This window comes from Taudactylus pleione, unplaced genomic scaffold (genome assembly GCF_031769625.1).
Source record: "Taudactylus pleione unplaced genomic scaffold, aTauple2 ptg001421l, whole genome shotgun sequence".
NCBI classification, from domain to species: domain Eukaryota; kingdom Metazoa; phylum Chordata; class Amphibia; order Anura; family Myobatrachidae; genus Taudactylus; species Taudactylus pleione.
In genome coordinates, this window is record NW_028285820.1 from 896,882 (window position 1) to 914,854 (window position 17,973).

The window sequence follows — 17,973 nt, forward strand, 5'->3', positions numbered from 1 at the left end:
AGGAGTCTGGAATCTAAGAGACCTTGGGCAAACAGACGTCCGGCTTCCAGGTCAGACGATAAACCCACGGCCAGGGTGGGAGGCCGACTTCAGTTTTCAGATACCTTGCATCTCACAAGACGACACCTGGGTTCAGGAGGTGGTCTCTCAAGGGTATGTCCCTCACAAAGGTTTTTCTGCACAATGCCTTTGGCGGAGTCTGCAAAGGCGTTGGCCCTCCAGCAGGCCATTCATTCCCTGCTGTATTCAGGGGTAATAGTCCAGGTTCCAGTGGATCAACAAGGAAGGGGTTATTATTCCAACCTATTTTTGATCTAAAAACCCAATGGATCTCAGCGGCCTATTCTGAATCTAAAGGGTCTCAACACATTTATGCGGTTGCCCAAGTTCTGTATGGAAACCCTTCGGTCAATTGTTTTTGTAATGAAACCAGGAGATTTTATGGTGTCCTTGGACATTAATAATGCATATCTGCATGGGCCAATTACACCTTCCCACCAATGGTTTCTGCGGTTCGCGGTTCTGCAGAAACATTTCCAATTTCAGGCGCTGCCTTTTGACCTGTCAACAGCCCCTCTGGTGTTTACAAAGATAATGGCAGTAATGACGGCCTGCCTCAGGCATCAGGGAGTCAGGATACTGCAATACCTGGACGATCTGATATTGGCACAATCTCCACAGGTATTGCAGCATCATCTCAGACTGACAATTGCCTGTCTACACAGGCTTGGCTGGATCATAAATTTGAACCAGTAGTCTCTTCCAGTGCAACAGATGGTGCATTTAGGTGCACGCCTGGATTCTTTGGCACAGAGGATATATCTGCCAGAAGACAAGATTGTGGCCCTTCAGTTGCAGATTTGCAGGTTTCTCTGCAACCAGTCAGTATCTGTTCACTCAGTGATGCAGGTTCTGGGGTCCATGGTGTCCACCTTCGACAAGGTGGAATATGCTCAGTTCCACTCCAGACCACTGCAATGGCTAATCCTCTCCCGCTGGAACAGGGAGTACCAATTGATAAAGTCACAGACGAACTGTCTTTCTCCAGAGGTGCGACTGCCCCTCTCATGGTGGTTGCAGACATTTCGTCTGCACAGGGGTCGCCCATTCTGGATTCCAGATTGGGTGCTCCTCACTACCGATGCCAGCCTCCGCGGATGGGGTGCAGTGACAGGTTCGGCACACAATTCAGGGAAGATGGATGACCAGGGAAGGTCTCCTGTCCATAAACATCCTGGAACTGCACACATTGTTCAGTGCACTCATTCAGGCACAGGATATACTGAAGGGCAGGCCTGTCCAGGTACAGTCCGACAACACCACCGCAGTAGCCTACCTCAACCATCATGGAGGCACGGGAAGTTGGGCTGCTATGGTGGAAGTGTCAAACATTCTGGTCTGGGCAGAATGTCATCTTCCAGCAGTCTTGGCAGTATTCATACCAGGAGTCCTCAATTGGAAGCGGGGAGCGGGCTCTTCCACAAGTATTTCAGAGCCTAGTGGACAGATGGGGACTTCCAGAGGTAGACCTCACGGCCTCAGGCCACAACCACAGGGTCCCCAGGTATGGGTCCAGAACCAGGGATCCCACAACCGAATTTGTGGACGCTCTAACAGTGGAACTTCAAGGTAGTGTATCTTTTTCCTCCATTCTGCCTTCTCCTATGGGTCATCAGGAAATTCAAGCAGGAGGGTGGTAAAGTAATACTGATAGCCCCTGCTTGGCCCAGATGCCATTGGTTCACTGACCTTCAGAGTCTGTCCATAGACACTCCATGGCCTCTTCCTCTAAGAACGTACCTATTAACACAGAGTCCCTGCCTGTATCCGGACCTTCCTTGTCTGTCTTTGATGGCGTGGCTCTTGAATCTTCCATCTTAAGAGTCAAAGGTTCTACCTCTGTAATTCAGATGATGATTAGGGCACAGAAACCTTCCTCTGTCCGCATTTATTACAGGATTTGGCACTCGTATTTTCAGTGGCGTAAGCACAGAAAATATGATCCTGAAGTGTTTATGGTCTCTTGAGTGCTTGCTTTTCTTCAGGCTGGGTTAGACCGGGTTCTCCGCATGGCCACCCTGAGGGTTCAGGCATCTGTACTCTGTTTGGTTTCAGCAAAGGATCGCCCTGTTGCCTGATGTTAGGACATTTATTCAGGGTGTTCTAAGGGTTAAGCCTCCCTTTGTCCCTCCGGTAGCTCCATGGGATTTGTCTTTGGTTCTCAGGGCTCTACAGGCTCCCCCATTTGAACCCCTGAAATCAGTAGACTTTAAGTGGTTGACAGGAAAGACAGTTTTTCTTCTGGCTATCTCTGCCCGTAGGGTCTCTGATTTGGCAGCCCTTTCTTGTCGCTCTCCCTCTTTGATTTTTCATTAGGATAGAGCTATACTTCGTACCAGGGCCAGTTACATTTCTAAGATTGTATCCCGCTTTCATGTAAATTAAGAAATTGTGGTTCCAGTCTTCAGACCTCTCTGTAGGTGATAAATATAAGATGATGACGCGCTGTCACAAAAACTGCTGGTAGCGGGATTGTCAGTAACAACAATATAGGAGAAAGTACAAAAAGTAGAAAAACCTGCGCTATAGTATTATAAAACAATTACAGATGGACGGTTTGTGTAAAAACAAGCAATTGGTAATTTATTATACTAAAATCAGCACTTCAGTGCATAAAATGAATTTCATATATATGCATAAGAAACTACATATAACATCTCAATATATGTACAAACAATCAACACATACAAAATAAAAATATAGGAAATTATGAAATACCTCCACCACAGACCATCAATGGATAGGAAGTTGGAATGAGAGCTCTCTCCCTATAGTCCCAAAGAGGTTACTAATGGCAACCCAACAATACCAGTTAGTGGCTGAAAGAGCTTTTAGGAAGTCTGTAAGTGAAGCTTCTTTGGATGTTGTACATGCCCTACATATCTACGTAGGAAATCGGATTCTCTTTTTGTGTTGTATGGCTGTCATAAGCAAGGCTGGGCAGCTAACAAACAGACTCTGGCTAGGTGGCTTCGTATGACTATTTCTCAAGCTTACACACAAGCTGATATCTCTGTTCCAAACAAAGTGACAGCACATTCTACTCAATCTGTGAGACCATCGTGGGTGTTTCATCATGGTGCCTCTGCTGAACAATTATGCAAGGCAGCCACATGGTCTTCTGTCCACACTTTTCTCAAATTTTACGCATTTGATACATTTGCCTCTCAGGATGCTTCCTTTTTGCGTTGGATTCTCTTTTCTGCTAAACAGGAGCGTCCCCACCCTTAAGGGAACTGCTTTGGGACATCCCTAAAGTAATTGGTGTGGACCCTATGGACCCCGATGAAAATAAGCGTTATGGTATAACATACCTTTGTTAACTCTTTTTCTTCGAGGTCCACAGGGCACCCACCCTAACGCACCTAGTGTTATTGGGTAATCTTTTATTTTGTATTTTTTTGATTCCCTCTTAGAGAGAGTGTTTCTGTGGTACACTTGTCCTTCCTTCTCATCTTTCCTTCTCCTGCCTTGGGCTTGGTATCAAACTAACTGCCTGTAGCCACGGGTGATTTATATATGGAGGAGAACCCAGTGCATCCTGGGAGTTAAAGCTTGTAACTGGTGTCTGGATCACTCCAACCACATACCCCAAGGTAATTCCTGTGGACTCTATGGACCTCGAAGAAAAAGTTAATAAAGGTATGTTATACCATAACTCTTATTGTCTGCTGCCATTAAAAAGCCACTGCTCCCCCAAATATCTCCCTGTCTGAATCATCATTTCAATACACCATGTTTATATATATATATATATATATATATATATAGTTATATATTAATGTAAACAAATGGTGGCACTCCACGACTTGTTAAATATTCAATCTAGTTTAATCCGATGTTTTGGGTTCTGGACAGAAATCTGGGATACACAGGACGAAGACTTTTGGAGGATGGCCTGGTGTCAAGAAGGGCAGCAAAGAAGCCACTTCTCCAGGAAAAACATAAGGGACAGGCTGATATGCTGCAAAATTTACAGGGATTGGAATGCTGGGGACTAGGGTAAAGTTATTTTCTCTGATGAATCCCCTTTCAGATTGTTTTGGGCATCTGGAAAAATGCTTTTGGAGAAGGCTAGGTGAGCGCTGTCATCAGTCCTGTGTCATGCCAACAGTAAAGCATCCTGAGACCATTCATGTGTGGGGTTACTGCTCAGCCAAGGGAGTGGGCTCACACAGCAATGAATAATGGTACCAAAACATTTTCATTGGTGACGAACAATGCCTTTTCCAGCATTATGGAGCACCTTGCCATAAGGCAAAAGTAATAACTAAGTGGCTCGGGGAACAGAACATCAACATTTTGGGTCCATGGCCCCAGTCCTTAAACCCAGTGGTCAATCCTCAAGAGGCAGGTGGACAAACACAAACCCACAAATTCTGACAAACTCCAAGCATTGATTAGGCAAGAATGGGCGGCCATCAGTCAGTATGTGGCCCAGAAGTTGATTGAGAGCATGCCAGAGGCGAACTTAAAGTAATTGTCAATAAAAGCCTTTGACACTTATGAAATGCTTGTAATTTTACTTCAGTATACCATAGTAACATCTGACAGAAAGGTCTAAAAACACTGAAGCAGCAAACTTTGTGAAAACCAATACTTGTGTCATTTTCAAAACTTTTGGCCACGACTGTACAATAATACAAAAAACATATATTTACACCAGAATACAATTACCTCAATCAGCTAATCCAGCACACCCGGGAAACACTACCGCTCATTCCCTGCACCTCGCACCATCTCCATGGCGTTGTGTCGCACAGGACGTCATGCAGAGCGCCCACCGGGCATCCCGATCAGCTGACACTTCCACCGTTACTATAGTAATGTATCAACAAATCTGTTTTATCCGTGCACCACTAACATGTAACATACAAACTGTACAAGAGAACCATATACCTCCTCAACCTATTGTCACCCCTAGTACGTTGAAGAATATAGTCAATGATTCTAAAGCGCAAATCAGCCACTCCATGTTTAGCTGCTATCCAGTGTTTATCAACCGGCTGTTCACTGGTGCCCGAATAAATGCCAATACGGATGGCAGATCTATGTAATGCCATCCGTTCTTTTATGCGGCATTCGGGCTTGCCCATGTACTGCAAGCCACATGGGCAAGACAGAAGATACACAGCATAGGTCGTACTGCAGATCACTGGATATTTGTTGTAAAATTTCTTCCCAGTATAGGGATGGTGATATGTATCACCCAAAATAAGTGACCTGCATGTAATACCCCTAGACATCTATGATATTCATTTCTCTGGGTTAGAAAGTGTTGGGGGTCTCTTCTTTAATTTCTCTTTATCTAACTTCACCAGATCTTTCATATTGCGTGCCCTAGTATAGCAAGGCATCACCTTGCACTCAATAAGACTAGGTAACTCACAATCAGTATTACTTAATGACCACAATATCACAATGTCCGTAGTATATGCTCTCCTAGCTGTAAATTGACTTAACCATGGAATGATCTTGGTGGGATTTACATAATCTATTTGATTGAAAGGTCTTTTCTCTGGGCATCTTCATTACTTTATTTTTAATCTGAATCAATTCATATTTATCATACCCTCATAAAATACATTTCTCAATCATCTTGTCCATCTGTTGATCTACTTGGACAGGATCACTTGCAATAAGCATAACACGAAAAACAGAGAATACGGTAAACCATGGCGTAATGGTAAAGGGTGAAAATTGTCATGCTGAAGAATAGTATTCCTGTCAGTATCTTTCACATACAGATCAGTACTAAGGATACCATCAATTAGGGTAATATTTACATTAGTATCATCTATCACATAGGTAAATTGTACCTCATGACCTGTATGGTTGTGTTCATCCAACAAGTTCTGCTAATTGTTTGGTCTGGAACAAGGGAAGGTCATCAATAAATCTGCAATATAATAAAAGTTTGTCAAATCTCAGGAGTGCGTCTAAATAACATTTGTTCAATCATATACACATAGACATTCGCGTACGATGGGGCCACATTGGACCCCATCGCACATCCTGTCTTTTGTAGGAAAAATGTGTTATCATATACAAAATAGTACCTAGTTACTACTAATTCAAGCAGTTTAACGAATAGACTCAAAGGAGGATCTGTGTAAAGGGGGTTATCTCTAATTAATTATTCTGCTTTAATACCATTACAGTGAGGTATAAAAGTATAGAAACTCGTAATATCAGCATTGCACAGGAGAGTTCCAGATGCTACATTACCCACATTTCTAAGTTTGATCAATAGAAAGGTTGTATCTTTAAGGTAAGAAGGGATGCTTTGTACACATACATTCAAATAAGTATCAATACTGACACTGGTGCAATGTCCCCCTGGCCGAGATGATAGGTCGTCCAGGTGGATCCTCCAGGGATTTGTGTAGCTTCGGTAGTGTGTAAAATAATGGTACTATTGGAAAATCTACAGTAAGTACATTCTTCGTATCCCCTGTAAGCAAACCCTTTTTAACCACATCCAACAGAATCGTATCCAGCTCTCTCTTGAATTGCACCGTAGGATCTCTAGGCAACATTTCATACGTGTTATCTGACAGTTGTCGCAGACATTCCCTCATATGCCTCCAAATCTTGTACCACCGTTGCTTCCCCCTTGTCCGCACTATATATCTTTATATATAACACAGTCCAGCCGGCAGCACCCACAGGACTTGATGCAATCACATTAAATCAGGAGACCAGACCCCATTTACTGATCGTTTCAGTTATAATATCAACTTTCATCAGAATCAAACCACAATAAAAATTTGCCTTGTATACCTTTACCATGCTGTGCTGTCGGGATCTTCCCCGGGGAAGGTCGACCCTCGATGTCACCGGTCGGCGACAAGCGCCCTCTAGCGCTTCCTGTTTCCTGGGAGGTTCCCTGGCAGCAGAACTACAACAGAAAAACAATCACCCCTATGTGTATATAAATAATACAATGGAACAGGCTGTATACGCTGAAAATAATTCATAGAAATAAGCAATCATTCTTTAAGCCATCTACTTATGAAGCATAAAACGGCATGCATATAATATATTCATGAAAATAGAAAAAAAATGGAAAAGACCCAATGTAGACATCATATATCTCTATAGTGTCCGTATATAATCAGAATTGAATGTACTCACTATTTGTATAGCAGGACAGAAGACCCCATATCAATTAGAACTCCTATTCATCTATAAGAAACAATTCTCGTTCAGGCCCCTGGGTGCTATGTTATATAGGCAATGTATCCACCTCGCCTCCATTCTAAGCAAATTCTTTGCTCTATCCCCCCTCTTAAGGGTTTTGGTGCCTGACCGATAATTTTATACCTTAATGTGGACAGGGAAGCCGCCATTGGCTGCGGGTCCTGGGTTAGTTTCCAGGTGTGGGTGGAGCAGGCCGTTGCTCCACCCCCACCCCCCTTGGCTAGTCCTGCTCTGGGTTTCCCGCCGAGGGGATGCTCTCTCCTGCCCCTGGGTCTATCCAAAACGGCCATTTGCACTGCAATCATCATGCCTGAACGGAGAGTACAGCGTCTGTCTCCTCTATACCTGAGTGACGGTGCCAGGTTATACTCCCCTCCCTCACCTGTTGGTGTGCGGCAGTTGGGATCATTGTGCCTTTTCCTGTGTATCTGTGAAATCTTGCAGTCTCTCTGATAGGGAAGCATTGAACTGGCACTGTATTAATCTGTTGGTTAGTCATAGTTTGTTATTCTTCTTACTATTCTAGTATTTTATATGTATATAATACTAGTTAGTCACCTACAGATATTGTTTTTGCCTTCTGTTTATTTTACCAGTAAGCCACTCACACTATTTAAGCCTTAATGTAACAAGTGCCTAATCCACTTATTTATTTGTGGGTTCTGTTCAGTGCTCTCCCCTCCGGCTCTCAGCCTAGTTGCTAGCTCATTGTTGGGAGTACTCCTGTTTTCACTGACATATAACTGTCTTCTAAGGGCTCCTCATCCAAGGCCTCCCAAAAGGAAAGGGCACCTCCTGTGATGCATGCTTACACGTGCATGTTGTGTAAAGAACACTATTCAGGTGTGGCGCAGGATCCTACTGGCCTTTGCGACCTCTGCTCTGTGGGGACTCAGGGTTGGTCTGCTGCTGAGACATCCACGCAGCAACAGCCAGAATGGGCCACCTCTCTGTCCTTGGCGATTACAGAACTGGCTTCCCAGCTGGCAGTGTCCAGGCTTCCATAGGCCATCTAACACTACACCTCAACCTCCTCCAGATGGTGTCACTCTCTGAACCAGCTTGGGTTCAGTGTCCGTTCCAAATTGGTTCAGGACTTAGTCCATGGGGCATATACAAATGGGCATGAGGTTTAGTGAGGTAAAAACCTTGCGCCCAATTTAGAAATACTGCAGGTATGCGCGCTCCCGATACCCGCGGTATTCAATTCCAAAACTACTGGTCGCTGTGTTTTCAGTTCTGAAAACCCATGCCGCGTAATTTACTTACCTTGCCGGGGGTCTCCAGTGGTCTCCGTGGCTCCCGGAGGCCTCCCCTCTCTCTTTTTACTGGAGGGGTGGCTGCTGGGAGTCCCAGGGGCTCCTGGGAGGCTACAGGAGCAAGGGCTGCTGGGAGATGTAGTTCTCCCAGCACGCATTCCGGGGGGGCCACAAAAACACTGCGGTGGCACACTGACAGTGGGACACACACATATACACACACACTGACATACTCACCACTGCTGCAGAAGAGCCAGCTCCCGACGCAGGATGAACAGGACAGCACTGCAGGAGGTAAACAATTGAGGACTACTTAAGCTAACTGGACACTTCCAATTGCTTAATTAGTCCTCAGGGGAGATTCCGCAGGGATGTTAGAGCAAGTCCCGGTGATTTTAGGAAAATTCACACTTCCTCAGGAGGTGCGTAACAAAAACCTCCAGGCGCGTGTTTTAAAAAAAACACACCTAATAGAATAGCAAAAAAACTGCACCTGCAGGAAAAACCTCACAGGTGCAGGATTTTTGCTATACTCGCAGCCTATTGAATATGCTCCCATGTGTCTACTACCTTACACCAGGCTTTGGGTTTATCAGCTTTACGCACAACCCAGAAACAGCAGAGCTGCTAGTCTTCCTTCTCAGGATTCCCTATCCGAAGTTTCTTCTGAGGAGGAGGATTTATCCCTGACCTCAGAAAGGGTAGAGGACACGTCATGGGTTCCAGATGATCGTATGACACAGGTCATAGTTGAGGCTGATAAAGGCTGTTAGATCCATTTTACAGATTACGGACTCTGACACTACTTCCGCTTCGGAGGCACCCTTTAGTGTAAAGAGGACCTTTTCATGTTTCACCCTCTGCATAGTTGGAGAACCTCCTGGCAGAGGCATGGTCGCACCCCAATAACAAAATTCTTGTCCAAACGTACAGTATCTCCTCTTTCTACCCTTTCTCTGAGGGTGATAGAAATGGGAGACCCGGTCTCCGATTGACACACATATTGCATGATTGGTAAGGTCCTCTACCTATTCGTATTGCTTAAAGACCCGACGGATAGGAAATCGTTTTCAGTAATACAAGGGCAATTGTTCGTCCAGCCTTAGCTTCTGCCTGGATTTCCAAAGTAGCTGGGCTGACATGCTGGACAAAGGCTTCCCACTCTGGAAACCATTGCAATTATCTATTTTCAATTGTGAATCTCATTAGGGAGGTTAGCACATACCTAGATGAGGCTGTCCTAGATTCCAGTACCCTGGCATCAAAAGTTTCTAGTTCTTCTGTAGTATTGTACAAAGAAAGAAAGAAAACTCTTTTTTCTGGGGGCACAAACTTTTATCATCTGCTAAAAACAGTATTATATTTATTTAAACATAAATCACACATAGACAAAACATATATAATATATTGCACTGTTATTGATCATCCCCGAGTCAAGAATAAATTCAGTATTTCAGTACAATCGGACCCAGAGAATGTAATCTGTGTAATATACAAAAATATTTATAGAGGGCGAAAAGTATTAAGCAATGTACATCAGTAAAGTACTTATTGGAAATAAGACCAGACCCATTCCTATAGTGGACTTAGCAGAGAATTAAGAGGAAGAAAGAGAAGTCTGGTTTAAAAGAACTGCTCAATCAGGGGAGAGAAATACTGCTGTTCAATCATCTGCAATTACGCATCCAATAACTCAATGTGTGTATCTCCTCCTCAGTAGCAGTTATTGCAGTAGGAGAATTAAAGTTAAGTAGCAGATATAGTGAAAAGAGAGAATAATGTTATGCATCTGCTTTCAATATTCGTTGCTTCCAAACTGCTGTGCCGAGGAGAAATGATGAGAGTACATTAAACAACAGTTATTCATCCTCTTTAGTAAGTGCTTCTGCTGTCAGATAAACTGTGCCTGGCTCCTGCAGGTCAGTACCGTTGAGAGTGTGAAGAAAGTAAAAAGAGTCCACTACTGGTCTATTATTCCCAAAGCAAATCAAATACATATGGTGCAAAATAATTTAAATTATAAGATGTTCTTTACTGGAGGCGACTTCATATTCACTTACCAAGTTACAGTTTATATCCTATTAATATATAAACACATTAAAACAACCACCTGATTTCTCATAATAATTTAGGCAACAAAAGAAAAGTGAGGGGGACATGTAATACCCTTATTGGTAACACAGGCGACCTAATATATGGTGTGATACAGAGTTAAATGCTATCCAACGATGTCCTATAGGGGACTCTAGTTTCCCAATCTATATTATAATATATTGTCTGGTATTGTAACAACAGTTATGTGATTACATTGCAGTGGCGTGTTACTATATCATTTGTAACATCCCACAATGGATGGTGTATAAACCATGACACAAAGCACAGACAGCTGACAGCAAGTATATAACCAGCTGTAACAGTCCTCGCTGTCTATGTAGATAAAGATACTGCAAGGTATATGGACAAGGTAATCCTGGTTAACAATACACAGACAGTTAGCTAGCTTGACCACAGACAAACTGACAGCAAGTGGTACAATCAGCTGTAACAATCCTTGCTATCTACAGTATACAGAAAAAAAATATACTGCAAGGTAAATGGACAAGGTAATCCTGGTCAGCAATGCACAGACAGTTAACTAGCTCACCCACTAAAGTTGCATCATGTTAGTGGCAGCGTATAAAGATTTATGAATCAGAGTTACCTCATGTTGCCGGTCAGAAAGTGAAAGTAAAAATGACCTGGTACGTCAGAAGCCCGCCACGCGCACAGCGGGGATCACAATAATGAAGCACCTGTCCGACGATATTGTTTCGCCTGCCCGGCTTGTTCATGGCTGGTTTTCTGTAGTAGCCAGACTATTATTATGGCTGCGTTCCTGGTGAGCAGAGAATTCCAGAAACGAATTGGAATCACTTCCATTTTCTGGTGGGGCTCTCTATGGTCATGAACTTGATAAAATAGTGGCTATGGTAGCAGCCTCTAAAACCGCTTTCTTGCCCTCTGCTGCTCCAAAGGGTAAGCAATCACCCTTTCATCAACAGGGTAGGTCCAGAGGTCAGCCCTCCTCTAGGGGTCAGTCTGCCTCATCCAAGTTCTCCAAATCCATGGGTCGCCAGGCCTTTACAACGGCATGTTGGGGTGGGTCCACCTGGGACCTCCCACAGTGGGCGTCCAGATGTTAGTCTCTAGCCTTTTGGGACAGACTGTCTGTACAGTTCTTTTCCCCCGGCCTCCCTGCAGACGTCTGCAAAGCTGCCACCATTCAGTCTTCCATTATCTCTCTTCTGGGAGTAGGTGTGGTGATCCCAGTTCCCTCCCCTCAAAGAGGGACAGTCTTTTACTCAAATTTTGTTTTGGTGCAAAAGCCAGATGGGTCCTTTCATCCCATCTTCAACCTACAGAGAGAGAATGAACCAGTTTCTCAAAAGTTCCACGGTTCAGGATGGAGTCCCTCCGATCCATCATGCAGTCCCTCCAGCCAGGAGACTACATCTACAAAGATCACCAAAGATTTCTTCAGTATGCAGTTCTGTAAGACCATTATCAGTTCCGGGCCCTGCCTTTTGGTCTCTCCACAGCACTGAGGGTATTTACGAAGATCATGGCAGCACACCTGCGGCTCCAGTATGTCTATATACTTCCATACCTAGATCATCTTCTGATGGCCCAATCGCAGGCCCTCCTACAAGATCAACTCCGCTTGAGCCTGGACATCCTGCAGTCATATGGTTGGCTCATCAACTGGCGCAAGTCAAGCCTCAGCAGGTTTACCTTCCCAGGAACTTGTTAGTCTCCCTTCAGGCTCTCATTGATCAGTTTCTGAAGAAACACAGGGTCTCTGTACATCTGTGCATGCGGATTCTCGGCAAGCTAGTCTCTCCCTTCGATATGGTGGAATATGCTCAGTTCCATTCCAGGCCAATACAACTGGAACTCCTGAGCTGGTGGAACTGCTCTCCTCTCCATCTGAAGTCGCAGACAGTCATTCTACCCAGGGACATGCATCTCTCCCTTTTGTGGTGGCTCTAGTCCTCTCACCTGAACAAAAGGTTGCCCATTTCTAGTCCAGCAGTGGGTACTCCTGACAACTGATACCAGCCTCCATAGGTGGGAAGCGGTCACAGGCAGTCACTCCTTTCAAGGCCATTGGACAGCTTGGGAAGCCACTATTCCAATAAATGTTTTGGAGATACGTGCTGTTTAACCTACTCTGTGCCAGACGAGACCCCTCTTGTCCCATCAGCCAGTAAAGGTCCAGTCAGAAAAAGCGACGGTGGTTGCATACGTCAATCATCATGGCGGCACTCACAGCCATGCGGGATTCTCCCTAGGTTGGAAAAGTTTTTCCTGGTCCTGAACTGGGAAGTGGACTTCCTCAGCAGACAGGATGTCTACTCGGTGGAATGGTCTATTCATTCCGGATGCTAGTTCATCATTAGGGTCGACCTCAGATCGATCTGATGGCTTCCCATCACAACCACAAGCTACCCTGGTATGGTTCCCGAACAAGGAATCCCGCAGCGTTTCTGGTAGACGCCTTGACATAACCATGGTCCTTTCCACTAGTGTACCTTTTCCCTTAAATCGGTCTCTTGCCACGAGTATTACATAGATTGCATCAGAAGGGAGTCATGGACAATTTTGTGGCCCCTCAGTGGCCCAATCAGGCCTGGTGCGCAGACCTTTTAGAACTGTTCATACCTCCTCCATGGTGCCTGCCTCTAAGGCCAGACCTTCTCTCTCAGGGTCCATGTTTTAACTCTGACCTCTTACTTCTAGCTTTTAAGGGGTGGCTATTAAAACATCAGTCCTAAAAGTATGTGGTTCTCTAATCTATTCGGACTTATGTTATGTTCTCGGCCAGGAAACCTTCCTCAGCAAGAATTTATTACCGAGTCTGTTTGACCAGTACATTCTTGGGACCTTATTCTGGTTTTGACCTTTCTCCAGGAGGCTCCTTATGAACCCTTGCGATCAATGGATATTCAATGGCTCACTTGGAAAACTGTTTTCCTGTTGGCGATTGCATCCAGTTGCCGCGTCTCCGACTTGGGGGCGTTGTCTTGCAGGGAGCCCTTATATTCCATTTGGACTAGGCCATGTTTCGTTTGAGTATGGACTATCTTCCAAAGGTTGTCTTTCAGTTCCACATTAACCAGGACATTGTGGTTCTGTCGCTCTCGGTCCCTGACACTTTCAGATCAGGCTCTTCCTTTAGGTCTCTGGATGTTGTCCGGGCTCCTCGTATCTATGTCCGCAGAACTGCTGAGTTCCGCAAGATGGATTCCCTCTTTGTGTTGTATAATGCCCATAAAAGAGGCTGGTCTGCCTCTAAACAAACGTTGGCGCGCTGGATGCATCTTGCTATCCTACAAGCCTTTCTGGCTGTTCAGCAGCCGGTTCCACATTGTTATGGTGCGCACAACATGAGCTATAGGGGCCTCGTGGAGCAGCTGTAAGCCAACTACATGGTCCTCCACCCACGCTTTCAACTGGCTTTACAGTTTCGACACTTTTACCTTGGGTGATGTCGCCTTTGGGTGCAGTGTACTTTCTGCAGTGCAGGAGCATTCCCACCTATGAAGGAACAGCTTTGGGACATCCCAGTATCCACCATAGGATGAAAGATAAAATGGTATTTTTTTGTCTTACCTGTTAAATCCCTTTTTCTGAATCCATGGTGGACACTGGGCGCTACACCCTCACGCACCTCTCTGGCTGGGGGTTTTCTTCTTCCGGCACCGGGTGCCAGGGTTGTTGTGTGCCTGGCTCTGTGTGTTCTCGATGTTATTTCTCCTTTCCTCTCTGACTCTTCCTGGGGATTGTTAAGTCAAACTGGTCTCCAGGCAGCTATAGGGGAGGAGGAGTCTGTGCTGCAGTTCAACAAAGTTAACTCTTTGGTGCCCAGTCCCTGCACTCCACTGTATCCCACTGTCCACCATGGACTCAGAAAAAGGGATTTAACAGGTAAGACAAAAATATCTTGTTATCTTCCCTTTATGATATACTCCTGGGTTATACAGAACATTTTTTAGTCATGTTTGTACCTGTTTCTTAGTAAGAATCTAATGTATATGTTACACTAGACCGTGGAATTATTAATGTTTTAGCAGTATGTAAATGAGTATAGCCCTCTTCAGACAGAGTGTGAGTGTTGCCACGCATTTCAAGTGAATATTCGGGTTTTTTCTTCATTTTGAAAAAGTTATGGTGGTTACTATTGATTTTAAAACTGTAAAAGAGGATATTAAAACTAAAAAAGTAAGATATAAAATATTCAATTGATAAAAACATAATTTATATAAAAAATATTATTTAATAAATTTAATCAGCTTAAATACCAGATTTTTTAAAGACCAGCTCTAATTACGTACTTTAAATAACATGGTAAATTAAGTATATGTGGTTCTCCTTATGCCTAAATCTAAGATATACAAGTTATAATTACAGAATAAGGGACCTAGGATGAATAATAATTTGCTTAGATATGTATATATTATATCTGCCCTTATTAGTGTAATTGGGGACGTGGGTGTGATCATATGTGACTCACTAGTGAACATTAACGCAAGTTATTACTAATACCAACATTATAACTATACAATATGAGATTATATGTTGTGTCCATAACATGTGACCTAGAATCCCAGTGACGCTGCCGCTATACAGACCACTAATCCTTTATTTTACTGTATCATGTGTGTTATTTATACCTTATTGTGTGACTTGACTGGATTAGTGGTCAGCTGTGAATGCAACTGGTTACAAAAGTCTTTCATTTACATACAAAATAAGCATGTGTTTATTCTCTTTGGTATATCTATCATGAATTTATGTACTACTGTGTGAGATATATATATATATATATATATACACACACACACACACACACACACATACATACACACAGTACAAGTCAAAAGTTTGGACACACCTTCTCATTCAATGGTTTTTGTTTATGTAAATTATTTTCAACATAGTAGATTAATACTGAATACATCAAAACTATGAAAGAACACATATGGATTTATGTTGTAAACAAAAAAAAGTGTTAAACAAATCAAAGTATGTTTTATATTTTATATTCCTCAAAGTAGCCCCCTTTTGCTTGGATGACAGTTTTGCACACTCTTGGCATTCTCTCAATCAGCTTCATGAGGTCTCCTGGAATGGTTTTGAATTACAGGTGTGCCTTGTCAAGAGTCAATCTGTGGAATTACTTGCCTTCTTAATGTGTTTGTGTTGTGCAGAGGTAGGGTTAGTACACAGTGGACACCACTATTTGACTACTGTTGTAATCCATATTATGGCACCAACCACTTAACTCAGCAAAGAGAAACAACAGTCCATCATTACTTTAAGACATGAAGGTCAGTCGATATGGAAAATTTCAAGAAGTTTGAATGTATCCTCAAGTGCAGTTGCAAAAACCATTAAACGCTATGATGAAACTGGCTCTCATGAGGACCGCCCCAGGAAATGAAGACCAAGAGTTACCTCTGCTGCAGAAAATAAGTTCATTAGCGTTACCAGCCTCAGAAACAGCTACTTACCAGCACCTCAGATTAGAGACCACATAAAGTCTTCACAGAGTTCAAGTAGCAGACAAATCTCTACATCAACTGTTCAGAGGAGACTGCGTGAATCAGACCTTCATGGTTGTATTGCTGCGAAGAAGCCACTATTGAGGATGAACAAGAAGAAGAGAATTGTTTGGGCCAAGAATCCCAAGGAATTGACATTAGACCAGTGGAAATCTGTAGTTTGGTCTGATGAGTCCAAATTTGAGATTTTTGGTTCCAACTTCCATGTTTTTGTGAGACGCAGAGAAGGTGAGCGGATGGTTTCTGCATGTGTGGTTCCCACTGTGAAGCATGGAGGAGGTGTGATAGTGTGGGGGTGTTTTGCTGGTGACACTATTGGTGATTTATTCAAAATTCAAGGCACACCAGCATGGCTACCACAGCATTCCGCAGCGCCATCCCAACCCATCTAGTTTGCGCTTATTGGGACCATCATTTGTTTTTCAACAAGACAATGACCCCAAACACACCTCTAGGCTATGTAAGGGCTACTTGACCAAGAAGGAAAGTGTTAGCAGGTATAATCCAAAATACTATTATACCTTCTATGCCCCCTGTATGTGATATAAATAACTGTGGGATTCGTATATATAAACTGGCACATGTGCAATTAGGTTTTGGCTATATTTTATGTTTTTTTGCCTTATAAAGCCACGTTCTAAGAAGGACCTATTGGAAATACGAATACCCAGGACTGGCCACACACGTGTGTTTTCCTATCTCCAGATATAAATAGGAATAACTAACAGGCTTAATACTGCTATTGGAGATCTTCAGTGCTTCCATTAGCTGGATTGATACAGGTTGTTTACACACAGAAAGGAAAGCGGTGGATACTATTTGTGCACTTTAAGAGGATATAAAATCATAACTGTGTTACCATCAAGTGGATACAAAATATAATTGCATTGATTCTAACAAGATACAACTTTTTGAATCAACAGAATATCTACTGGCTCCCTTTCTTTGTTTTTTTTTTATTGTTTATAAATAAGACTCATTGTCTGTGTTAATTGTTATGTGAATATTGTATTTTAACTGATATTTTAAATTTTATTACAATTTTTTTCATTTCTATCTCATTGGTATTAAATTATTTTTCTGACAGCGCTTATATATTTTTTCTTCCTTTTTGGTGGGTATATATATTCCCTACCTTTTGTCTACTAAGCAGCAGTCAGAACACAAATTGAATATTGATATTATTAATTTATTATTACCATTTTAACTTCCATCCAATCTTTGGAGGGTGCAGCACCAGATTATTGTCTGTTGTTAGTTATATGATTACTTATCAGTGTGTTATTGGATTTATAATGAGCAGCAGTTATACCAATGGTGGCAAACCTATAATATATATATATATATATATATATATACACATATACATACACACACACACACACACATACATACACACACACAACAAACTTAGAAAAATTTAATAACCGCGCTCTAATGTGGTCAAATCAGCAGCACCGTGTGAAAATTAGTATAATTATATATGAATTTATTACAAATATTGAAAAAACATTGATTTGACCACATTAGAGCCCGGTTACTACGTTTTTCTTTGTTTGCTTTGTATGGCATATTAGGGCTATATAATGATACATCTGTATAACCGCACATGATCGGAACGGACCAAATGCTGCAGAGTACCAGAATGAACTAGAGAGGGAGTCTGGATTATCTGTGAAATAAACCCAGAAAAAGATCTGGATGGTGCGTTTCACGTGGTGACGATAAACAACTACAAGTCTTCGGGCACATAGCATGAGACCAATCCCAGTCATTACATGTTATATATGTCATAGCGATTCTCCTAAGTTATAACACAATAAGGTATAAATAACACACATGATATA

The 17,973-nt window shown here is 42.9% G+C and overlaps 1 protein-coding gene across 1 annotated transcript in view; it reads left to right on the forward strand.

Moving 5' to 3' along the window:
• Positions 1–17,973, forward strand: part of LOC148442681 (uncharacterized) — a 120,955-nt gene that overhangs the window by 58,829 nt on the left and 44,153 nt on the right. The window lies entirely within an intron of this gene.